The sequence below is a fragment of the Muntiacus reevesi genome, chromosome 5 (genome assembly GCF_963930625.1).
Source record: "Muntiacus reevesi chromosome 5, mMunRee1.1, whole genome shotgun sequence".
NCBI lineage: Eukaryota > Metazoa > Chordata > Mammalia > Artiodactyla > Cervidae > Muntiacus > Muntiacus reevesi.
The window spans coordinates 1,118,245-1,145,104 of record NC_089253.1 but is presented as its reverse complement, the minus strand read 5'-3'; the positions used below and the strand labels follow the sequence as shown (position 1 = coordinate 1,145,104).

General features: G+C 37.6%; 1 pseudogene; it reads right to left on the bottom strand.

Moving 5' to 3' along the window:
• Window positions 1–519: 519 nt before the first annotated feature.
• LOC136168722 (olfactory receptor 1165-like) lies at window positions 520–25,752 on the bottom strand (annotated as a pseudogene).
• Window positions 25,753–26,860: the final 1,108 nt, after the last annotated feature.

Below are 26,860 nucleotides of genomic sequence, written 5' to 3'. Positions count from 1 at the left end.
TAGATGATCATTATTTAGCCTATAACACTCTGAAAGTGAGACATATACAGAATTTTATTTCTTTTTATTCTTTTAAACTGAAGGTGATATTTTAAAAGAATAGTGCAGTTTAAAAATCACATTATATTTATATGATAGATATCACATATGTGTGTGTGTGTGTGTGTGTGTGTGTATATATATATATATATATATATATGTATATATAATTTTCTCAAAAGATTGTATCCCACTGTGGCTCAGTCACTGAAGAATTCACATGCACTGTGGGAGACATGGATTCCATCCCTGGATTGGGAAGATCCCCTGGAGGAGGGCATGGCAACCCACTCCAGTGTTCTTGGCTGGAGATTTCCCATGGACAGAGAAGCCTGGCGGGCTGCAGTCCATAGGGTCACAAAGAGGAGAACACGAATGAGCAAATGAGCACACGTTTGAAGAAAAATGTAATAACTGCCAAAACACTGTATAAATTACATTTAAGAAAGTGCTTTCCTCTATCTCTCTTCTCACTCAAAATTACATTGGGTGAGAAAACATTTCGGTGTTGGCTAATTTTCTGATGGTCTCCTTCACATCATTATTTCTAAGGCTGTTGATAAGGGATTTAGCATGGGGATCACTACCGTGAAAAGCACAGTGGCTACTTTGATAAAAAGCCATGAGTTTCTGGAGTTGGGTACACATTAGAGAAGAAGAATGACCCCATGGAAAACGGTGATGGCAGTCAGGTGGGAGGTACAGGTGGAGAAGGCTTTTCAGAGTCCACTGGCTGAAGGCATCTTGTTGATTGTGACAACTATGAAAACATAGGAGGCGAGAATAATCAGGAAGCAACACACCTCATTGAGAGTAGAAATGGTAAAACATGTCATCTGACTGAAGTAAGAGTCAGAGCAAAAGGCAGAGACGACGCAGAATACTCACACCCAAAGTGATGTATGACATTAGAACCGCAGAAAGACAGCTCCAAAAGAGAACGTGTGATTGTCAAGGAACACATTCCACCCCACGTGTAGGTTCCAGCGACCAGGAGGCTGAGAGCTTAGGAGACACAGCAACTGTGTAGAGCAGTGGGTTATAAACAGTCACAAACCAGTCATAGGCCATCACTGCTAGCATGGACATTTCTGTAATCACAAGTGTGCAACCAAAGAATTGCATCATGCAACCCATGTAGGAGATAGTCCTTATGTCCACAAACAGGATCCCTAAGAGTTTGGGTGTGGTTACAGAAGAGTAACAAAAATCTTGAAAGGAGAGGTGGCTGAGAAAGAAGTACATGGGGGTGTGAAGCTTGGGACTGATTCTGATGATCACAATCATAACCAGGTTCCCCAGCACAGAGACTGTATAGACAGGGAAGAAGACCAAGAAGAGGGGCACATGGAGCTGTGGGTATTCTGAGAAGCCTGAGAGGATGAAGGTGATTCCAGCACTCTGATTTCTCTCATCCATCACTATGGTTCCTGCAGAGAAAATCAGAGAGTCCACCCTAAACAACCAGACATGACAGAAATAGAGGGTATTTTTTCCCCAGCTTGGACAGGGGACTGGTCTGCAGTGGTGAAGTCTGGGGTTTCCCAGGAATGCAGATAAGGCATGTTAGGAGCCCAAATGGTATCCCGTGTGTCTACAGGTGTGGAGAGTGCAAGTCAGCTTCTGATGGAGGGGCAAGGAGAGGATGGACTGGGATGAACTGAGTATCACAGTGACTCAGAAAATGCCCTTGTTTGAATTTTCTCAACCTTCTCAGTTCTGTCTCCCTTTTCTCCACATGGATATTTCCTTTATTTAGCTTCATTTAATTGAACTTGTTGATTACACTTGCAAATTCTTATGTTTGTTCAGGCCATTCTAACTGCTCAAGATGTCTTCTGTTTCTCACTTTTCCTTAAAGCTCTCTGATCAGAGAAAGGGTTCTCAGGTAGTGCAGTGGTAAAGAATCCTCCTGATAGTTTAGGTGATGTAATAGGCATGAGTTCAATTCCTGGGTCAGGCATATCCCCAGGGGAAAGAATTAGCAACCCACTCCAGTATCCTTGCTGGTGAAATCTGATGGGTGGAGGAGTCTTGCCGGCTACAGTCCATGCAGTCACAAGTCACACAACTGAGAGATTCAGCACCCACCTTATCAGGGAAGCCTCAGATTTATGTCCCCTTAATGATTTCACCAACTGGCTAAACCTTGGTAAAAAGTCACATATTGAATCTCCTATAGAATATGAATGATTTCTTGTTAACAAACTAGACTTTTTAATCAAGTCAACTTGCCTTCAAGTTTAACCTCAGTCACTTATTAATATGTCGCTGTCAAGTTAAACTCTCTGAAACCTTACCTATAGAATATAATTCTATTATAAGAATTTGTTTTTACTACACAATTATGTATAAAACATAAATTAGTGAATTATTTTCTAAAATGTTTAAGACTTTAATTTCACATGTAATAATTGCCCCCCACCAAATTTAGTTTAGAATACTGGAGTGGGTAGCCATTCCCTTCTCCAGAGGATCTTCCCAACTCAGGGACCGAACCTAGGTCTCCCACATTACAGGCAGATTTTTTACCAGCTGAGTCACAAGGGAAGACCAGGAATACTGGAGTGGGTAGCCTATCCCTTCTCCAGCAGATCTTCCTGACCCAGGAATCAAACCGGGGTCCCATACATTGCAGGCAGCTTCTTTACCAGCTGAGCTATCAGGGAAGTCCAACTTTAATTATTTTCTAAAACATTTAAGACTTTAATTTTGCATGTAATAAATGGCCCCCACAAAATTTAGTTTCTTCTCTTGTATTTCTAATGCTGTTTTTTGTGTTTATTTTGAATTTGAAATATATGACCTCAAAATATCCTACAATGTAGCACCACCTATAATTTTATGAAGTCTGAAATGGTGCAAATAGTGACTAAGAAGTAGAAAAAATGCATACACAGAGGAAATCTTTTTCTTACTTATTTGTTAATGTTTCCTTCTTAGCTGCACATTTCCATTAATGTCTCAAGCCATCAAGTCATAAGCTTTGTGTTGTCCATTTTTCTTTGTCCTTGTCTGTATCTCTATGATTTCCTTTTCATCCAAGGTTAAGACTGTGAAAAGTATATTTAGGGCAAAATGAACATATTCTTCAAAATACACTCCCATCTTTATTGCTAGCTACCACACATCTATTAAGCAGCTATCTTTATTTAGTCTACCTACGGCCATCCTTCAGGACTAATTGTGTTTCAACATTAGTTTAAAATCATGCTCAAATGCTTACCCATATTCAAAATCATCTTCATACAAATTACTTGCAATCTGAATGATTCTGTCTGGATTTCTGTGATATCTAAAACCTAAACTACCAATGCAGCAGATTTAAGGGACCCAGGGTTCTATCCCTGGGTTGGGAAAATCCCCTGGAGGAGTGTATGGCAACCCACTGCAGTATTCTTGCTTGGAGAATCCCATGGACAGAGGAGCCTGGAGGACTACAGTCCACAGGCTTGTAAAGAGTCAGAAAGGACTGAAGTAACTTAGCATGCACAGTATCACTGCATTATCTAGATTCGATAGCTACTTCTTTCATTTTACTTTGATTTTTGTGCACAAAATACACACATTTTGGTATGTAAAAGTATTATTATATTTTAATATCCAATACCAGGGAACATATTTCAGATTACTTTGGGGTTTAATTCAGAACTCAAATTTGCTGTACTGCTCCAACTTGCTTTCACCTGCATGATTTTCAACTCAAAAAATTTAACGCAAAGTCTGGCATATTTCTCTACAATTTTATAGATTTCTTTTATTTCCCTATTTTTTAAAATTTTTAATTGAAAACAAATACTACTACTTGAATGTCCAATGCACGATGCAAGAATCCTTAACAAAATTCTAGCAAACAGAACCCAACAACATATTAAAAAAATCATACACCATGACCAAGTGGGCTTTATCCCAGGAATGCAAGGGTTCTTTAATATCCGCAAATCAATCAATGTAATACACCACATTAACAAATTGGAAGATAAAAACCATATGATTATCTCAATAGATGCAGAGAAAGCCTTTGGCAAAATTCAACACTTATTTATGATTAAAACTCTCCAGAAAGCAGGAATAGAAGGAACATACCTCAACATAATAAAAGCTATATATGTCAAGCCCACAGCAAACATCACCCTCAATGGTGAAAAATTGAAAGCATTTCCTCTGAAATCAGGAACAAGACAAGGATGCCCACTCTCACCATTACTATTCAACATAGTTTTGGAAGTTTTGGCCACAGCAATCAGAGCAGAAAAAGACGTAAAAGGAATCCAGATAGGAAAAGAAGAAGTGAAACTCTCGCTGTTTGCAGATGACATGATCCTCTACATAGAAAACCCTAAAGACTCTTCCAGAAAATTACTAGAGCTAATCAATGAATATAGTAAAATTGCAGGATATAAAATTAACACACAGAAATCCCTTGCATTCCTATATACTAACAATGAAAAAACAGAAAGAGAAATTAAGGAAACAATACCATTCACCATTGCAACAAAAAGAATAAAATACTTAGGAATATATCTACTTAAAGAAACGAAAGACTTATACATAGAAAACTATAAAACACTGATGAAAGAAATCAAAGAGGACACAAACAGATGGAGAAACATACCGTGTTCATGGATTGGAAGAATCAATATTGTCAAAATGGCTATTCTACCCAAAGCAATCTATAGATTCAATGCAATCCCTATCAAGCTACCAACGGTATTTTTCACAGAACTAGAACAAATAATTTCACAATTTGTATGGAAATACAAAAAACCTCGAATAGCCAAAGTAATCTTGAGAAAGAAGAATGGAACTGGAGGAATCAACCTGCCTGACCTCAGACTCTACTACAAAGCCACAGTCATCAAGACAGTATGGTACTGGCACAAAGACAGAAATATAGATCAATGGAACAGAATAGAAAGCCCAGAGATAAATCCACAAACCTACGGACACTTATCTTTGACAAAGGAGGCAAGGATATACAATGGAAAAAAGACAATCTCTTTAACAAGTGGTGCTGGGAGAACTGGTCAACCACTTGTAAAAGAATGAAACTAGAACACTTTCTAACACCATACACAAAAATAAACTCAAAATGGATTAAAGATCTAAATGTAAGACCAGAAACTACAAAACTCCTGGAGGAGAACATAGGCAAAACACTCTCTGACATAAATCACAGCAAGATCTTCTATGACCCACCTCCCAGAATATTGGAAATAAGAGCAAAACTAAACAAATGGGACCTAATGAAAATTAAAAGCTTTTGCACAACAAAGGAAACTATAAGTAAGGTGAAAAGACAGCCCTCAGATTGGGAGAAAATAATAGCAAATGAGGAAACAGACAAAGGATTAATCTCAAAAATATACAAGCAACTCCTGAAGCTCAATTCCAGAAAAATAAAGGACCCAATCAAAAAATGGACCAAAGAACTAAACAGACATTTCTCCAAAGAAGACATACAGATGGCTAACAAACACATGAAAAGATGCTCAACATCACTCATTATCAGAGAAATGCAAATCAAAACCACAATGAGGTACCATTACACGCCAGTCAGGATGGCTGCTATCCAAAAATCTACAAGCAATAAATGCTGGAGAGGGTGTGGAGAAAAGGGAACCCTCTTACACTGTTGGTGGGAATGCAAACTAGTACAGCCACTATGGAAAACAGTGTGGAGATTTCTTAAAAAACTGGAAATAGAACTGCCATATGACCCAGCAATACCACTTCTGGGCATACACACTGAGGAATCCACATCTGAAAGAGACACGTGCACCCCAATGTTCATCGCAGCACTGTTTATAATAGCCAGGACATGGAAGCAACCTAGATGCCCATCAGCAGATGAATGGATAAGGAAGCTGTGGTACATATACACCATGGAATATTACTCAGTTGCTAAAAAGAATTCATTTGAATCAGTTCTAATGAGATGGATGAAACTGGAGCCCATTATACAGAGTGAAGTAAGCCAGAAGAATAAAGAACATTACAGTATACTAGCATATATATATGGAATTTAGAAAGATGGTAATGATAACTCTATATGCAAAACAGAAAAAGAGACACAGAAGTACAGAACAGACTTTTGAACTCTGTGGGAGAAGGTGAGGGTGGGATGTTTCGAAAGAACAGCATGTATATTATCTATGGTGAAACAGATCACTAGCCCAGGTGGGATGCATGAGTCAAGTGCTCGGGCCTGGTGGACTGGGGAGACCCAGAGGAATTGGGTAGAGAGGGAGGTGGGAGGGGGCATCGGGATGGGGAATACGTGTAACTAATGGCTGATTCATATCAATGTATGACAAAACCCACTGGAAAAAAAAAACAAGCAAACAGTAAAGCAATGGAAAACCACAAATAACATACAAGGGAATTCCCAACAGGCTATCAGCTGATTTCTCAACAGAAACACTACAAGCCAGAAGGGAATGGCACAATATATTTAAAGTGATGAAAACGAAGAACCTACAACCAAGAATACTATATCCAGCAATACTTTCTTTCAGATTTGGTGGAGAAATCAAAAGCTTTCCAGACAAGCAAAAGTTAAGAGAATTCAGCACCACAAAACCAGCTTTACAATAAACGCTAAAGGAACTTCTCTAGGCAGGAAACACATGAGAAGGAAAAGACCTACAGAAACTCAACCCAAAACAATTAAGAAAACGGCAATAGCATCTTACATATTGATAATTATCTTAAATGTAAATGAATTAAATGCACCATCCAAAAGACATAGACTGGTTGGGTGGATGAAAACATGTGCATGCATGCACTTCCATTTACTGAAACTCAGTTTGAGCCTCCCCCTCCCCAAATTGTATGTAATTATTTTCTATTGTTAAGTTAATCATGTTCCCAATATGGCTTGCAATTGTAATTATCTTTTAAAAAGAATAAATTTTTAATTGAAAACAAATACTACTACTTGAATGTCCACCAAGGACATCATTCAGCTATATAAGTAAAGTTCAAGACTAAGTGAATCCCATGAATCTTAAAGATTTAAGAAATAAGTTCAATATCTTGTATTCTTACCCTTAAATGAATTAAATGAATACCACTTCATTGCTACTAGGATTGCATAGGTGTTTCTCTGTCAAAAATATTGTTAATTTCGGAGTTTCCCCCATCAGAATTAAAGTAAATCACTTAACTTAAACAAGTCACCAGAAGCCATATAGTCTTAGATTGATTTACTGAAGACTTCTTTGATTTAAATAAGGATCTTGAAAAGCATTTAACAAAAATACTTACATTTAATAAAAATTGTTGTAACGTGTAATAAGGGCATTGTAACCTCTTCTGAAGTATATTTCAGTAAACTCATCAAGAAAATTACATTTTTTTCTCATTAAAAATAGACACTCTCAAAGGTAAACCATACTTACCTAAACTAAACTTAAGGATCATGCTGTATATTTATGTCTACCTGAGTGACTTTGGGGATTCACACCCCAGAGAATTTTGATTGGCTACATGAGCTACAAACAAGACAATTTAAAGAAAATCCCATATTCCTCATTTAGAGTATAATTTATTTTAAATCATTAAATCATATATTATCTTGCCATCTTTAGAAAAATAACACTACCAATCAACATGTTTGTATTTATATTTATCATGGAAGATGTGAATTCCAAAATTCAGAAAGAGAAAATCACAATTACTGTCCAATAGGACAAGCATAGTGTTGTTCCTGCATTATGTTTATTTTGGTCTTTCCTCTAAGTTTTCTTATTTGGACATCTACATTTTTGTAAAAAACACATTCAGTATCACACTGAATAGAAATATGATATCATGGCATTTGCAGTTATCATTGTATCCCAATGTTTCCCTGTTTTATTAAGACTTGTTGAATATACATTTTTTGATAATTCAATTGATAGGTTTGCTGAATTATGCAGTATATTAACGGTCTATTTCATCATAATAAACTGCTACAGATTTGGTGGCTTGAAAAACACTCATTTATGAACTCACAATTTTCTTTTTTTAAAAAAATTTTAAAAATTTTTAATTTTTTCCATTTATTTTTATTACTTGGAGGCTAATTACTTTACAATATTGCAGTGGGTTTGTCATACATTGACATGAATCAGTCATGGATTTACATGTATTCCCCATCCCGATCCCGCCTCCCACCTCCCTCTCTACCCGATCCCTCTGGGCCTTCCCAGTGCACCAGGCCCGAGCACTTTTCTCATGCATCCAACCTGGGCTGGTGATCTGTTTCACTATAGATAGTATACATGTTTCGATGCTGTTCTCTTGAAACATCCCACCCTCGCCTTCTCCCACAGAGTCCAAAAGTCTGTTCTGTACATCTGTGTCTCTTTTCCTGTTTTGTATATAGGGTTTTCATTTTTATACATATTTTACATATTGGGAAGTAGAAGCTTAGAGAAGTTAACAATTCTACCTAAACTCAGGGAGCTACAAAGGACAGAGGTAAGATTACTTTAAGTTACACTTTAATTTGTTGATACAAATTGTTAAACCATAACCTATAAAATTATTACAATATACAATGCTGAATTAGTAAACCTTTGAAAATATAATCAATATAGTCATATTTATGTTTATCCTACTTCAGAGGCATATATATATATATATATATATATATATATATATAGAGAGAGAGAGAGAGAGAGAGAGAGAAATTTAATCAAATAGTTGAGCTATTTCAAATCCTAAAAGATGATGCTGTGAAAGTACTGTACTCAATATGCCACCAAATCTGGAAAACTCAGCAGTGTCCACAAGACTGGAAAAGGTCAGTTTTCATCCCAATCCCAAAGGAAAGCAATGCCAAAGAATGTTCAAACTACTGCACAGTTGCCCTCATCTCACACACAGGTAAATGCTCAAAATACTCCAAGCCAGGTTTCAACAGTATGTGAATCATGAAATTCCAGATGTTCAAGCTGGGTATGGAAAAGGCAGAGGAACCAGAGATCAAATTTCCTATATCCATTGTATCATCACAAAAGCAAGAGAGTTCCAGAAAAACATTTACTTCTGCTTTATTGAATATGCCAAAGGCCTTGACTGTGTAGATCACAACAAATTGTGGAAAATTCTTCAAGAGATGGGAATACTAGATCAACTGACCTGCCTCCTGAGAAATCAGTATGCAGGTCAAGAAGCAACAGTTAGAACTGGATATGGAACAACAGACTGGTTCCAAATTGGGAAAGGAGTATGTCAATGCTGTATATTGTCACCCTGCTTATTTAACTTACATGGAGAGCACATCATTCGAAATGCTGGACTAGATGAAGCACAAGCTGGAATCAAGATTGCTGGGAGAAATATCAATAGCCTCAGATATGCAGATGACACCATCCTTATGGCAGAAAGCAGAGAAGAACTAAAGAGCCTCTTAATGAAAGTGAAAGAGGAGAGTGAAAAAGTTGGCTTAAAACTCAACATGCAGCAAACTAAGATCATGGTATCCAGTCCGATCACTTCATGGCAAATAGATGGGGAAACAATGGAAACAGTGGCAGACTTTATATTTGGAGGCTCCAAAATCACTGCAGATGGTGACTACAGCCATGAAATTAAAAGACATTTGCTACTTGGAATAAAAGTTATGACCAACCTAGACAGCATATTGAAAAGCAGAGATATTACTTTGCCAACAAAGGTCTGTCTAGTCAAGGCTATGGTTTTTCCAGTAGTCATGTATGGATGTGAGAGCTGGACTATAAAAAAAATGATTGCCAAAGAATTGATGCTTTTGAACTGTGGTGTTGGAGAAGACTCTTGAGAGTCCCTTGGACTACAAGGAGATCCAACCAATCCAGTCCATCCTAAAGGAGATCAGTCCTGGGTGTTCATTGGAAGGACTGGTGCTTAAGCTGAAACTCCAATACTTTGGTCACCTGATGTGAAGAACTGGCTCATTGGAAAAGACCCTGATTCTGGGAAAGATTGAAGGTGTGAGGAGAAGGAGTTGACAGAGGATGAGATGGTTGGATGGCATCACCAACTCAATGGACATGAGTTTGAGTAAACTCTGGGAGTTGGTGATGGACAGGGAGGCCTCGCGTGCTGCATTCCATGTGATTGCAAGAATCTGACAGGACTGAGGGGCTGAACTGAGCTGAATCAACCTATACACAGGCTCAGAGATGTACACTCATATTATAACTTACTAAAGTAATTAATATTAATCAATATTAATAACTATATGGTACTGCTTTCATTTAATGGTCTGTTTTATTGTTTTCTCTTCCCTACCCACATTCTTCCATTGAAAATTCCCCTATATAGAATGAACTCACATTCTTCTGCAAAATGTTGCAAATGACATTGAAAATGGCAATCCCATTCGGTGAGCATATTGGTTTGGTTATCAGAAGGTTCAGATTAGAATATTTTCTCGCTTGCTACTTGTTGATCTGAAGTGTATTTCTTGGAATCTTACATTTTTGCTTTTCAATATCAAGTGAGAAGTATAATTCACCTCACCTCACAGGCTTATGAGAACTGATTGAAGAAACATTGGAATGTGTACTCCACACTGTTGAGGACACACAGAGGACGTTCCTTACTTTTATGGCTATTAATGCACTCAGCATTAGGATGAATTGATATTTTTGGCAATAATACATCTAAACATTTGACCTTACAATGGGCTGAGGAAGAATTATCTCCAATTTTACTTTTAAAGAAGTCACAGAGATCCATATTATATTTAGCATTTACTCCCAGGAAGTTCTTCATATTCATGTGTGAACTAAATAAGTGATGGTTCATATCATCTAATATTCACATTGATATTTTTTATGTGTGAAATTCATTTAAGTTTTGTTTTCATACTCATGAGTAGTCTTAATTATTAAAATAATTGTCCAATGACAAAATAAGTATATCTGATGTTAAAGAAAAGGGTCTTAACAAATTTCTTAATCTCAGGGAGATTAGTATTTTCTTCTGTCAAATTGAGTTTGTGACATTTGCTAAATATCTTTTGAAGAAAGTGGATTTATCATTGTATTTGAAAAGTATTAAAATATAACAATTACTATATATGAAAAGCAATCTTTACTAAACAATGGGACTTTTGAAAAACTTACCTTCTGGTCTTAGATGATATTAATGATATTTGAGGTTGTTCAGAACTAATTCCATTTTAAAATTGCCCTCCTCTTTGGATGAGAAACTTTCAATAGGAAAGATGTGACATGCTCAGAAAGAGGCTATTCAGATAATTTAATATCAAGTCAATAGAAGGTAAGTAAATCTTTGTATAGGTCTAAATCTTTTCTTATAGCCTAAAGACTGAAAAATATTTCACAGAAAGTATGGGACTTGAATTTAGAATAAATTCACTTAGAATACCAAGGCAAAATGATCTTCCATGAATGGTCTGATCAAAAGCTAGGAGGCAGAATGTGTGGTGGAAACATATTCAAATGGGTCCTTCCACTCTTGACAAAACTTTCTCTGGAAATCTAAGCAACAAGGAAAGACATTTTCAATTGCATATGTGTCTATTTACCAAGTTTGCCATATAGGTTCTAGGACCTGGTCTATAGCTGCAATTTTCTCTCCCTGGAACTAATTATCTGCTTTGATGGAAAGACTTTGTCTTAGAAGCAAGTATTCTCTAGGGACATGTTGGGAAACACTCATTCTTGAGTAAGGAATTGTATTCCCTGCACTTGCAGCCAAAAGATATGAGCGCCCCTTCTCTATCTGAACCTGGCTTTCTAAGTAGGCTGACTGTTGTCTAAATAACAAGGATGGTGTAATTCCTTCACAGTAATATTTGTGATGTAGTTACCCTGTGAGTTCACGTCAGAGAGAAAACTTCCATTATATATAGGTACTGTATCTTCCTTATCCATTCATCTATTGATGGACCCTTAATCGCTTCTTTGTATTGGCTATTGTAAACAGCACTGCGATGAACACTGGAGTGCATGTATCCTTATGAGCCATGTTTCCTCCAGATAAATAGCTGGGAGTAGGATTGCTAGATCATATGGTAGCTTTATTTTTAGTTTTTTTTTTTTTTTTTTTTTTTTTAAGAAAAATCCATATTGTTCTCCATACTGGTTGTATCAATTTACATTCCCTTCAACAGTGTTGGGGTGTTCTCTTTCCACCACACTCTCCCCAGTATTTACTGGTTGTAAATTTTTATGATGATGGTCACTCTGACAGGTGTGGGTTGATGTTTCATTGTAGTTTTAATTTGCATTTCTCTAATACTTAGCAATATAAGCATTTTGTCATGTGCCTCCTGGCATCTGTGTGTTTACATTGATGAAATGTCTATTTAGATCTGCTCATTTTTTGAGTTTTTTTTTTTTTTTTTTTAATTGAGCTGCCTGAGGTTTTTGTAAGTCTGGGGATCTAATCCCTTTTTAGCTGTGTCATTTGCAAATATTTTCTCCCATTCTATGGGCTTTTTTGTTGTTTTGTTTTGTTTATGGTTTCTTTCACCATGAAAAAGTTTTGAATTTAATTAGGTACTGTTCTTTATTCTCGTTTTTAAATTTCCTTTACTCTAGGGAGATGGATTGAAAACTATTTTGCTCTAATTTATGCTAGACAGTATTCTGCCAATATTTTCTAAGTTTTATAGTATCTTATGTTTAGTTCAGTTCAGTCGCTTAGTTGTGTCCAACTCTTTGTGACCGCATGAATCACAGCACTCCAGGCCTCTCTGTCCATCACCAACTCCTGGAGTTTACTCAAACTCATGTCCATTCAGTCAGTGATACCATCCAACCGTCTCATCCTCTGTCGTCCCCTTCTCCTCCTGCCTTCAATCTTTCAGAGCATCAGGGTTTTTCCAATGAGTCAGTTCTTTGCATCAGGTGATCAGATTATTGGAGTTTCAGCTTCAGCACCAGTCCTTCCAATGAATGTTCAGGATTGATTTCCTTCAGGATGGACTGGTTTGATCTCCTTGCAGTTCACGGGACTCTCAAAAGTCTTCTCCAACACCACAGTTCAAAAGCATCAATTCTTCGGCTCTCAGCTTTCTTTATGGTTCAATTCTCACATCCATACGTGACTACTTGAAAAACCGTATCTTTGACTATATGGATCTTTGTATTGGTAATGTCTCTGCTTTTTAATATGCTGTCTAGGTTGGTCATAGCTTTCCTTCCAAGGAGCAAGCATCTTTTAATTTCATGGCTGTAGTCACCGTCTGCAGTGACTTTGGAGCCCCCAAAATAAAGTCTTTCACTGTTTCCATTATTTCCCCATCTATTTCCCATGAAGTGATGGGACCGGATGGCATAATCTTTGCTTTTTGAATGTTGAGTTTTAAGTCAGCTTTTTCATTCTCCTGTTTTAATTTAATCAAGAGGTTCTTTGGTTCCTCTTTGCTTTATGCCTTATGGGTGATATCATCTGCATATCTGAGGTTATTGATATTTCTCCTGGCAATCTTGAATCCAGTTTGTGCTTCATCCAGCCAGGCATTTTTCATGATGTACTCTGCATTTAAGTTAAATAAGCAGGGTGACAATATACAGCCTTGACGTACTCCTTTTCCTATTTGGAACCAGTCTCTTGTTCCATGTCCAGCTCTAACTGCTGCTTCCTGACCTGCATATAGGTTTCTCAAGAGTTCACTTAATCTCCTACCAAATATGTGTAGACTGACTACAATCCACAACTTGTCAGCACTATATATTAACACACTACATCACAAAGATTGCTTTATTCAAAAATGGGTTAAAATGTTACCTAATTTGATATTTAATTTGAATGTATTTAACTGTGAATGAAATTAAGCATCTTTACCTATGTTTAGTTGAACAACACAGTATAATTTAAATACTAAAATTAAAAAAAAATAGGAGCTGAATTTAAGATTGTCAACATCTGGGGACTTTCCTGGTGGTCCAGTGGTTAAGATTTTGCCTTCCAACACAGGGAGTGTGGGTTCAATTCCTGGTCAGGAGCTAAGATTACACAAGCCTTGCATCCAGGAAAATCAAAACAAAAAACAGAGGCAATATTGTGATCAATTCAATGAAGATTTAAAAATACTAAAAAAAAGAAAAAAAAAACAACTTAAAATTGAAAAACTTTAAAATTGTAAACAACTGAAAGGTTTAAGAAGTAAACTAAAAATTAAACTTAGTCAAGGCAACAGATTAAAATAAATTTAATGATAGACTGGATCAACTGGCTGTTACTCATTGCTAAAATTTTATGCTTTTTTTTTTCCTCTCCACTCAGTCTACTATCATATGTGTCTATGTGTGTAATGCAGTGTGTGTTTGTGCATATATTTTAATGTGTGCTCTCTTGTAGTTCAGTCACTAAGTTATATCTGACTCTTTACAACTGCAGGTACTGCAGCACACCAAGCTTCCCTGTCCTTCTCTATCTCCCAGAGTTTACTCAAACTCATATTCTTTGAGTCTGTGATGCCATTCAAGCGTTTCATCCTCTGTTATCCTCTTCTCCTGCTTTCAATCTTTTCCAGCATCAGGGTCTTTTCAATGAGCCAGTTCTTCTCATCAGGTGGCCAAAGTATTGGACCTTCAACTTCAGCATCAGTCCTTCCAATGAATATTCAGGACTAATTTCTTTTAGAATTGACTGGTCTGATCTCTTTGCTGTCCAAGAGATTCTCAAGAATCTTCAGGTTTTATTATGAAAGACATTTTGAAACGTTTAGACAATCACTACTCAAAACAATATTGACTAGAAGAGTATTTTATCACTGGACATTTTGTTGAAGATGTGACAGCATATTGAGTAAATTAGGTAAACTCTTTCTCTACTTCTGCAATACAAAACATTAATTCCGATATGTTCTTGATAGAAACTGAAGAAAATCTTCAGCTGAAAAAGTTATTCACTCTTGTGAAATAACTCAAATTAAAATTCATGGCATCTGAAGAATTATTTACTTTTTTGTTATTTTCAATTTCTTATATTATTATTTTCAGATGCATTTGATAAACAGGTTGAATGAGTATTATGAATTCCATTTAATTCCTTTTTCCTTCCTTTCTTTCTTTCCTTCTTTCCTTCCTCTTCCTCCCTCCCTCCCTCCCTCCCTTCCTTGATTCCTTCCTTTCTTTCTTTCCCAGGGAATATTAGCCTCTTTCCTTCTTTCACTTTCTCATTGTCGACTCCAGACCACCAGGTTCTGATCCATTAAAGGACCAACATATGACCATAAAATTCAGCTGGACACTTGGGAGCCCCATGTACTTTTTCCTATTTTATTTGTCTTTGGTTGATACCTGCTTTTCAACTTCAATAGCCCCAAGATTAACCTGTCTGCAAAGAAAAGCACATCTTGCAATGAGTGCCAGACTCAAGCCTTTGCGCTGCATTTATTTGGATGCATGGAGATCTTTGTCTTTGTCCTCATGGCCATGGATCAGTACATGGACATCTGTAAACCCTTGAATTATGCAACCAACATGAGCTGGCAAGTCTGCATCATCCTGATTGTTCTTGCATGGATAGGGTCTTTTACACATTCTATGGCTCAGATTATTCTGGCCTTGAAATTGCCCTTCTGTGGATCCAATTTGATTGATCACTATTGCTGTGATATGCAGCTACTGTTGAAACTTGCCTGCATGGATATTTATGTCACGAACTTACTCGTGGTGATTAACAGTGGGGCACTTTGCTCAAGCAGTTTTATAATTCTGATGATCTCTTATATTGTTATCTAGCATTCTCTGTGAAACCACAGTGCAGAAGGGAGGAAAAAGGCCCTCTCCACTTTTACCTCCCATGTCATTGTAGTTGTCTTATCGTTTGGTCCATGTATGTTTACATATATATCCGGCCCCCAACCACATTCCCCATGGACAAAATGGTGGAAGTATTTTACATGATTGGAACACCCTTGCTCAATCCACTCATCTACACACTGAGAAATACAGAAGTGAAAAATGCCATGAGAAAGTTATGGCATGTCAGAATTACCTCAGAAAGCAAAAGATGACTTGTGAACCTGGATTGATTATTGAGTCATAGTTTTAGTGAATCTGTACAAATTATCATATATGACAATGATTGACTCTTGTGGGAATAGCATAAATAAAATCAAAGTAAGCTTTGCTTTATTTATTTATTTATTAGTTCACAGGCAAGATGAATACCAAGGCTTCTCATTCTTACAGGGACAAAACTTGCCAATTCTAATCATGATCCCCTGTCAAAGTTTATTTTTCAATCAGTTCAGTTCAGTTAACTCACTCAGTTGTGTGCGACTCTTTCCAACCCCATGGATTGCAGGACACCAGGGTTCCCTGTACATCACCAACAGAGTAAAAATAACATGAGTTTTTTTTTTTTAATTATCATATATTTGTACTTTTTGGAACATTGCAAAGTTCAGTGTCTAAACTGGTGGCTCGAAAGATTCATGTGATGCATCAGGAGGCCCGTATGTATAAAAGAGAATAGAAGTGTCATGATTTTGTTACAAGCTCATCTAGTCTAAATATCCCTCATGTCAATACACAAACAGGCACAGACACATACACTTACTATACAGGGGTTTGTGGTTATTTATACTTCAGATGATTTAATGGGTGAACAAATGTAAGAGATAAAAAAGAGAAGAAAATAGCTCACATGCAGATAAAAAAAAAAGTTTAGACAATAGAATAAGATGTTATACAGGGGAAGAAAACTAGGAAATTTTTATGTGGTTCAGAAGTATTTGCAGCCAAATTAAAAAGGGGAAATGGTGTAATATTAAATGATTTTTGGAAGATGCTATTATTATAAACAGAGTGTATAATTGTGAATAGTCATCTGCCCTCAAAAGTGATTCACCTAAAGGAGAAATTCTCAATTCTAAGTATACTTTCATTTCTCTCAGGAAGAAGTAGAATTCCTGATAAGTTTCCTGTGCTTTTTTTCTATCTCAGTTATGTCTCAAATATATTATAAAGTTTAATATGTCTTTCAAAAACATACAAATAGCAAATTCAGAACAAATAGCAATTCTCTGAAGTTCCCAGAGTAAACCCATCCTCAAGATTGTTCTGCTGAGAAATATAAGAAATATAAGAAGGAAGGTTTCAAAACAGTTTCATATGTCTTCCTTATCTCTAATCCATAATAAATGCCTCTAATCCACTTTATTTAAACATCTGCAATGTGAACTAAAACACAGGAAACATTAGGAATTGATGAAGTGGTCATGAACTGGTTTTAGTCTAGCTTTGAAATGGGGAGTAGAATATAATGATTAAGAGCATTAGCTTTGGATTCAGTCTAGATGAATCCAAATCATTGTTCTATTACCTCATAGACCTGTAACTTCAGGAAAGAGAGATGGACTTCTAGGCCGCAATGTTTGTCTATAAAATGGAAATTAAAATAATCTCTATGTTATTGGCTTGTCATGAGGGTTCAAGATTGCATACATAACAAAATTTAGCATGGGTTATTGTTATCATAAATGAATTTTAAAATACTTGCTAAAATTTATGTTTTTAATTAATGGCCACCACATATGTCTGCCAGCAATATTTTATTTTATTCAGAGAATACAAGTTACAGTCATAATGGAAGGAAAATCAAACTGAAGATATTCATCAAGCATTGCTTTTGTGTGTGTGTGTGTTGTTTTGACATTTTAAAATATATTGGTACATTGTCAATTTACAATGATCTGTTGGTTTCAAGTATATGGAAAAGTGAATCTGTTATGCATATACATATATCCACTCTTTTTTTTAGATTATTTTACCATATAGGCCATAACAGAGTGTTGAGTAGTTCCCTGTGCTATATAACAGGTCCTTATTAGTTATCTAGTTTTTATATAGTAGTGTATACATGTCAATCCCAATCTCCCAATTTATCCTTGCCCCTTCTTATTCCCTGGTAAACATAAATTTATTTTCTACATTCATGACTCTACTTCTGGTTTATAAATAAGTTCATTTATACCCTTTTTTTTGTTCCCTTCAAAATCTTTTTAAAAATCCCACATATAAGTGATATCATATGATATTTGTCTTTGTCTGACTTTCTTTACTCAGTATGACAATCTCTAGGTCCATCCATGTTGATTCAAATGGCATTATTTTGTTCCTTTTATGACTGAGTAGGGCTTCCCTGGTGGCTCAGAAAGTAAAGAAAAGAATCTGTCTGCAATGCAGAAGACCTGGATTCAATCCCTAGGTTGGGGAGATCCCCTGGAGGAAGGCGTGACAACCCACCCCAGTATTCTTGCCTGGAGAATCCCCTGAACAGTGGAGCCTGGTGGACTACAGTCAATGGGGTTGAAAAGAGTTAGACAGGGCTGAGCAAATAAGCACAGCACAGCATGATTGAGTGACATTCCGTTGTATATTTGTACCACAACTTCTTTATCCATTCCTCTATTGATGCGCATTTAGATAGCTTCCATGTCCTGACTATTATAAATAGTGCTGTAATGAACATTGTGGTGCATGTACCTTTTAAAATTGTTTTTTCCTAGATGTATGCAAAAGCGTGGGATTGATAGGTTTATGGTAGTTCTATTTTTAGCTTACATCATGAGAAACGCTGGACTGGAGGGAGCACAAGCTGGAACCAAGATTGCTGGGAGAAATATCAATAACCTCAGATATGCAAATGACACCACCCTTATGGCACAAAGTGAAGAAGAACCAAAGGGCCTCTTGATGAAAGTGAAAGAGGAGAGTGAAAAAGTTGACTTAAAGCTCAACATTCAGAAAACTAAGATCAAGGCATCCGTCCCATCACATTGTTGCAGGAAGGGGGAACACTTCTAGGACCGGAAATTGGGCTCTTGTCTAACACTCGGAAATGAATTGCCCGAGGAGACACATTTGCTGACAAAGCAAGAGATTTTATTGGGAAAAGGCGCCCGGGTGGAGAGCAGGAGAGTAAGGGAACCCAGGAGAACTGCTCTGTCACATGACTCTCAGTCTCAGATTTTATGGTGATGGGATTAGTTTCTGGGTTGTCCTTAGCCAATCCGTCTGAGTCAGAGTCCTTCCTGGTGGTGCACGCCTTGTTCAGCCAAGACGGATGCCAGAGAGGATTCTGGGAGGTGGTCGGAACAGGTGGTGTCTCCTTTTGACCATTCCTGAACTCTTTTGGCTGGTGGAGGCTTATTAGTTCCCTGTTCCTTACCAGGACCTCCTGTCAGAAAACAGCTCATGTAAATGGTTACTATGGTGCCTGGCCAGGGTGGGTGGTTTCAATCAGTGTGCTTCCCCTAACAACTCCCCTCTGAGAGACTTCATACTCAAGATACTTCTTGGGAATTGGGGTGGAGGTCTCTTTCTTCTGTAACTTCTTTCTGCTGTGCATGGACGTAGGCCTGCCTAGCAGAGCAGAAGTCTCTCTCTACCTGATCTAAGTCAAGGTATTTTTTGGCTTAACTGAAACTAGCATTCACCCTTATAATATAGCACTTTAGTTAGAAACTGTTGGCTCCTCTCAAAGATGAAATAGACAGGGGCCAACAGGAGACCTTACAAGATGGTCATCAGTGATTCCCAGAAATAGGAGGCAATATTTGGGGTGAGGGTTGCAGGGTTTGTGCTTTTTTTTTTTTTTTTTTTTTTGATTTGTTGGCAGTGAAGCAACAGAGCTATGCTCCAGGAATCTTGTGTTTAGTCTGACATTACCATCCTCCACCTGGGTGGGGGCTCCAGTTCTGTAGAAGAACTCAAAGACATTGTTATGCATATTTCTTTGAATAGGAACCAGGACCTTGTCTCATTGTACCACCATTTGATTGTTTCTCCTTGGTTTCTGTATTCCCTCCCTTCCCTGATTAGCAATTACCTGAATCCACACTTTGGAACTCAGGGAAGGTCAAGGAGGCTGAATGAAGCCTATATCATACAGAGAAGAAATGGAGAACACACAGCAGATCTGTACTCCAGGGTCACCACCCCACAGAGTCCTGCTCAGTTTTAATTTAGGGAAGTGGGCAACTATGACTGTGATAACTTCCTGTCAAAATGGGGCATAGGACTACCTCAGCTTGGTGAATAGACACAGAATTGGAAGTATTCCTGAGTTCCAAGTCCTAGATCTGAGCCTTGCATGATTAAAATCTCAATTCCTTGGTCTGCCATTGTGTTGTAACAGACCCAATTAGAAATAGCTGGAGGAGGGATAACTGGAATTTTAATAGACAAAATAAATCTCATTTCTTTTAAGAATAATAGGTCTGAAACCCAGTCTGGACCTGGCACTTTGGGGAGGCTTGTAGCCAGGTAGCCAGTTGCCTAGTTTTATAAAAAGTAAGGTAGAAGTTACTAGCTTCCAGCAGACATTGTTTTGAGAATGGTGTCATCTAAGTCTGACACAACTCAGAAAACTCGTGTTTAGCAATATATCTAATCTGAAATTACACCCATAGTGTCACCTAGTTATTTCCCAGGATGTCTGAACCATAGCTACTCTATTTTGACTTTTAATTGTAAAATTTTCCTTAGCAGCCAAGGCAGATGTCACCATTAATGACGTCAGAGTTTCTCTAGGTATGAGAAGATGCAAGAATTGGAACTCATAAAATCTTCTCCTGAAAAGATCTAACTATCTGAAGGTCTGTCCTGCCAGTTTTTCCCAGAGCACGGAGTGCCTCATTCCTGATTTTCACCCTGAACTCCTTTCAGGGGTGTTGAAAGTCAGCAGTTGCAGTGGCCATGATTTAATCTTTGTAGACATAGATGGCAAGTATCAGTTTTCAGTTGGCAGAGCCCCTTTTTGCTCATAAACTTGACCATGATTTTGAGGGGGGCACTTCATGACCATTTTATCCCATGGTGTTGAGAATGTCCATTCTCAGGTTTGGCAAAGATTTTGTTGACAGGACACTCAATGTGCTGTTACTGGACTAGGCCATAAAACAGTATCCAAAATTCTCTGGAACACCTGTCATACTATCTTCTTGGTCCAGGAAAATATTCCCTCTTGTTGCTTCTTCCCATATCCAGAGTTACACTGTTGCTATCATCGATCTCATAGGGAACTATATATTATTCTCTCAGAGGCCTCAGTCACACATTTGGCAGTGTAAGAAACAGCAATTTTGTAAAACAGGTGAAATACAAATAACATAGCCAGCAGTATTAGTAAAGTCAAGAGTAAGACTTAAGCACTTCCATTAGATGTAGCCCAGTATATCTCAGGTCATCTGACTTAGTATACTCTGTAGAATCTTTATCTTCTAGGGAAATTACATATTTGCACCGTCTATAAGGCACATAGCTCAATTTTCTAGTGCTACTAGACTGGTTATTCTTAGTATGATTTAATTGTCTCCAACACAGAGGAGGCTTTAAACCTAAATTACCATAACCTGGTGTTATCTATATAAATCCCTCCCATAATTGTGGGTGATTTTTTCCTCTTTTGTTGAAACTGCTTGTGCTCAGAATTAGCTTGAGTAATAGAAGAAAGCTCAAACTTAAGGCCAGAGTCAGAGAAGGCATTATTAATTGGTCCAGTGAGGGGATCACATCTAGTAATATCATAATGACCTGAATATGACTATTTTTTTTTTAAAGTAAATTTTCTCAGGGCCAACAAGTTAGAGCCTTGTAGTAGAGAAAGTTACGAAGGTAACCCAGAACTAGACACAGGTAATTGGCCACAAATCCAACAATTGGATTGACTTCTAAAACTAGCATAGGATCAAGCCTATGATAGAAAAACATTTGATTTATATGCAAAGGTATAAGAAGTCAAGAAAGCATTATAAATGATCATACGAATCAGGTCCACATCTTGGGCAAACTGTCTACCTCTGGTGTCATTATTATCTCATCCTTGTGTAGTGTAGTTTCTCCTCTGTTTGAGTATCATTTTAAGGTGAGATCACGTCAGCTGTCTTCTCTCTAGACCAATCCAGTGTAGGGGTGATTGGAAATGGGAATTAATCTAAAAACTAATTTCCCTTTGTGCATGAGCTAGTTAAGAGTACCTGATTAAAAAATCCTTCCATCCAGGTTGGAGACAGTCCCATAAATTTTGTCTTTATGGGACAAAATCTTCTTCCAAAGATAGATTACTGAAATAAACTTCAGAAACAAACTTAGGGTGTTTTTAAGAATTAAATTGAATTTTACATTATTACACAAAACAGCAAAGAACTATCCAACAAATGAGTCTTACTACATGCAGACCTCCATTAGCAAACTGGAATTTAACATTTATTGAAACATCTTTTTCTCCCTAAAATTATCCTCATTTTTATCAAATATAACCAAATTAAGACTAGCTAGTTTGCAAGATAGGTCTGTTCTCACTAAATTTAGTCTGATGATTTCAGTTCAGTTCAGTAGCTCAATCATGTCCGACTCCTTGCGACCCCATGAATCACAGAACGCCAGGCCTCCCTGTCCATCACCAACTCACAGAATTTACCCAAACTCATGTCTGTCGAGTTGGTGATGCCATCCAGCCATCTCATCCTCTGTCGTCCCCTTCTCTTCCTGTCCCCAATCCCTCCCAGCACCAGGGTCTTTTGCAATGAGTCAATTCATCACATCAGGAGGCTAAAGTATTGGAGTTCCAGCTTCAGCATCAGTCTTTCCAATGAAAATCGAGGACTCTCAAGAGTCCTCTCCAACACCACAGTTCTAAAGAATCAATTCTTCAGCACTCAGCTTTCTTCACAGTCTAACTCTCATATCCATACATCACCACTGGAAAAATCATAGCCTTGACTAGATGGACCTTTGTTGGCAAAGTAATGTCTCTGCTTTTTAATATGCTATCCAGGTTGATCTTAACTTTCCTGCCAAAGAGTAAGCACCTTTTAATTTCATGGCTGCAATCAACATCTGCAGTGATTTTGGAGCCCCAAACACAAAGTCTGTCTCTGTTTCCACTGTTTCCCATCTATTTCCCAAGAAGAGATGGGACCAGATGCCATGATCTTAGTTTTCTGAATGTTGAGCTTTAAGTCAACTTTTTCACTCTCCTCTTTCACTTTCATCAAGAGGCTTTTTAGTTCCTCTTCACTTTATGCCATAAGGGTGGTGTAATCTGCATATCTGAGGTTATTGATATTTCTCCCAGAAATCTTGATTCCAACTTGTGCTTCTTAGCCCAGCGTTTCTCATGATGTACTCTGCATATAAGTTAAATAAGCAGGGTGACAATATGCAGCCTTGACATACTCCTTTTCCTATTTGGAACCAGTCTGTTGTTCCATGTCCAGTTCTAACTGTTGCTTCCTGACCTGCATATAGGTTTCTCAAGAGGCAGGTCAGGTGGTCTGGTATGCCCATCTCTTTCAGAATTTCCCACAGTTTATTGTGATCCACACAGTCAAAGCTTTGGCATAGTCAATAAAGCAGAAATAGATGTTTTATTCTGGAACTCTCTTGCTTTTTTGATGATCCAGCCGATGTTGGCAATTTGATCTCTGGTTCCTCTGCCTTTTCTAAAACTGGCTTGAACATCTGGAAGTTCACGGTTCACATATTGCTGAAGCCTGGCTTGGGGAATTTTGAACATTACTTTACTAGTGTGTGAGATGAGTGCAACTGTGTGGTAGTGTGAGCATTCTTTCCCATTGCCTTTCTTCTGGATTGGAATGAAAACTGGCTTTTCCCAGTCCTGTGACCACTGCTGAGTTTTCCAAATTTGCTGGCATATTGAGTGCAGCACTTTCACAGCATCATCTTTCAGGATTTGAAATAGCTCAATTGGAATTCCACCACCTCCACTAGCTTTGTTCATAGTGTTGCTTTCTAAGGCCCACTTGACTTCATATTCCAGGATGTCTGACTCTAGGTGAGTGATCACACCATCGTGATTATCTGGGTCATGAAGATCTTTTTTTTGTACAGTTCTTCTGTGCATTCTTGTCACCTCTTCTTAATATCTTCTGCTTCTGTTAGGTCCCTACCATTTCTGTACTTTATTGAGCCCATCTTTGCATGAAATATTCCCTTAGTATCTCTAAATTTCTTGAAGGAATCTCTAGTCTTTCCCATTCTGTTGTTTTCCTCTATTTCTTTGCATTGATTGCTGAGGAAGTCTTATTATCTCTCCTTGCTATTCTTTGGAACTCTGCATCCAAATGGGAGTATCTTTCCTTGTCTCCTTTACTTTGCATTTCTCTTCTTTTCACACCTATTTATAAGGCCTCCTTAGACAACCATGTTATTTTTTTGCATTTCTTTTCCACGGGGATGGTCTTGATCCCTGTCTCCTGTACAATGTCACGAACCTCCATACATAGTTCATCAGGCACTCTGTCTATCAGATCTAGTCCCTTAAATCTATTTCTCACTTCCACTATATAATCATAAAGGATTTGATTTATGTCATACCTGAATGGTCTAATGGTTTTCCCTTCTTTCTTCAATTTAAGTTTGAATTTGGCAATAAGGAGTTCGTGATCTGAGCCACAGTTAGTTTTGGTCTTGTTTTTGCTGACTGTATAGAGCTTCTCAATCTTTTGCTGCAAAGAATATAATCAATCTGATTTTTGCATTGACCATCTGGTGATGTCCATGTGTAAAGTCTTCTCTTGCGTTGTTGGAAGAGGGTGTTTGCTATGACCAGTGCGTTCTCTTGGTAACACTCTATTAGCCTTTGCCCTGCTTCATTCCATATTCCAAGGCCAAATTTGCCTGTTACTCCAAGTATTTCTTCATTTCCTACTTTTGCATTCCAGTTCCCTATAATGAAAAGGGCATCTTTTTGGGGTGTTAGTTCTAAAAGGTCTTGTAGGTCTTCATAGAACCATTCAGCTTCAGCTTCTTCAGCATTACTGGTTGGGGCATAGGCTTGGATTACCGTGTTATTGAATGGTGTGCCTTGGAAACAGACAGAGATCATTCTGTCATTTTTGAGATTGCATCCAAGTACTACATTTCAGACTCTTTTGTTGACCATGATGGCTACTCCATTTCTTCTAAGGGATTCCTGCCCACAGTAGTAGATATAATGGTCATTTGAGTTAAATTCACCCATTCCAGTCCATTTTAGTTCACTGATTCCTGGAATGTCGATGTTCACTCTTGCCATCTCCCGTTTGACCACTTCCATTTTGCCTTGATTCATGGACTTAACATTCCAGGTTCCTATGCAATATTTCTCTTTACAGCATCAGACCTTGCTTCTATCACCAGTCCCCTCCACAACTGGATATTGTTTTGCTTTGGCTCCACCCCTTCATTCTTTCTGGAGTTATTTCTCCGCTGATCTCCAGTAGGATATTGGGCACCTACCGACCTGGGGAGTTCCTGTTTCAGTATCCTATCATTTTGCCTTTTCATACTGTTCATGGGGTTCACAAGGCAAGAATACTGAAGTGATTTTCCATTCCCTTCTCCAGTGGACCACATTCTGTCAGACCTCTCCACCATGACCCGTCCGTCTTGGGTGACCCCACACGGCATGGCTTAGTTTCATTGAGTTAGACAAGACTGTGGTCTGTGATCAAATTGGCTAGTTTTCTGCGATTGTGGTTTCAGTGTGCCTGCCCTCTGATGCTCTCTCGCAACACCTACCCGTAGGATTTCTCTTACCTTGGACGTGGGGTATCTTTTCACGGCTTCTCCAGCAAAGTGCAGCCCCTGCTCCTTACCTTGGACGAGGCTGCCCCTCTTGATCTTGAATGTGGAGTATCTCCTCTCGGCTCTCCTGTGCCCGCTCAGGTCCCACTCCTTGGACATGGGGTTGCTCCTCTCGGCCGCTGCCCCAGACCTGATTTATACAACCATAATTGATCATAGACTTTTTATTTTGCTGAAATATTTATAGAGTCTCAGACTGAACTTTTAAATATTACGTGGCTGGGAAACTTACACCAGAGGCTTATCACATTTTTTGTCGAACAAATCTAGGTGAATTCTTCCCTTTTTAAGGTCTCAAAATTTCCTTGAGATTTTTCTACCTGTTAGTGAGATAACCTTCCTAACTCATTTGATAAACTTACTGGAAACCTAAGAGTTTCAAATTTCTGGAGGAGTCACATAGAGAGAAAATATAATTGTTTTGTTTATAACATATAATTTTACCAAATTATTATCATAATTAGTTTGAGAGGAAAATTTTCCCTACTTCTGGAAAACACAAGACTCAAACTTGTAATTTTTCAGATAGAAACCATAAAAGTTATAAAAATATTTGCTGGTTCATTCAGTCCTTTGTTAACTTTTGTGAAGTCATCAGGTTTTTCATTAGAATACCAGGACACATCAGAATGTTAAGAGCTCCATATAATTTCCAGGATATCTATATTAGTAATGTTTACTATACATTATAATATGAGAGCGTTTATTGCTCCTTTGATAATGCTTTTCATGTAATCTAACCAACCAAATAAACAATGTTTAATATTTCTCTTTGGGGTGTTTCAGGGGCTCTTTGAAGCACCCCAAAGTTAGCTAGAGGCCAAAAGAACTTCAAAAGGATTCAATTTAGGAAGTTGTGTCAAAAAATCAGTTAAAAAGATTTAGAACATTTGGTCAGATTTAGTCAATGTTGATAGGTGTATCATTTAGCTTGCTGATAAGTCATGATGGGCTTTTATACTGAGGCTCAAAGTCTAGTGAAAGTCAACTCCACCATCTTGAACCTAACCAGCTATGGCTCTAACTAGTTTTCTATGGCTGTGTAATTCCTAACAAAATCCATTTATCTAACTAATTGTAATCCATTTTTAAAAAATCCTGATCATGCATAACTTTTTTTAGTATTTTTTTATATATGTATTTTTTTAACTGAAAACACACTTCCTACTTTCCTTTAGCAATCAAGAATTCTTATATTAGCATTTTATAGATAGGTGGTCATAAATACCAGTGATAATTTCTAAAACCCTTGCTTTCTTTAAACA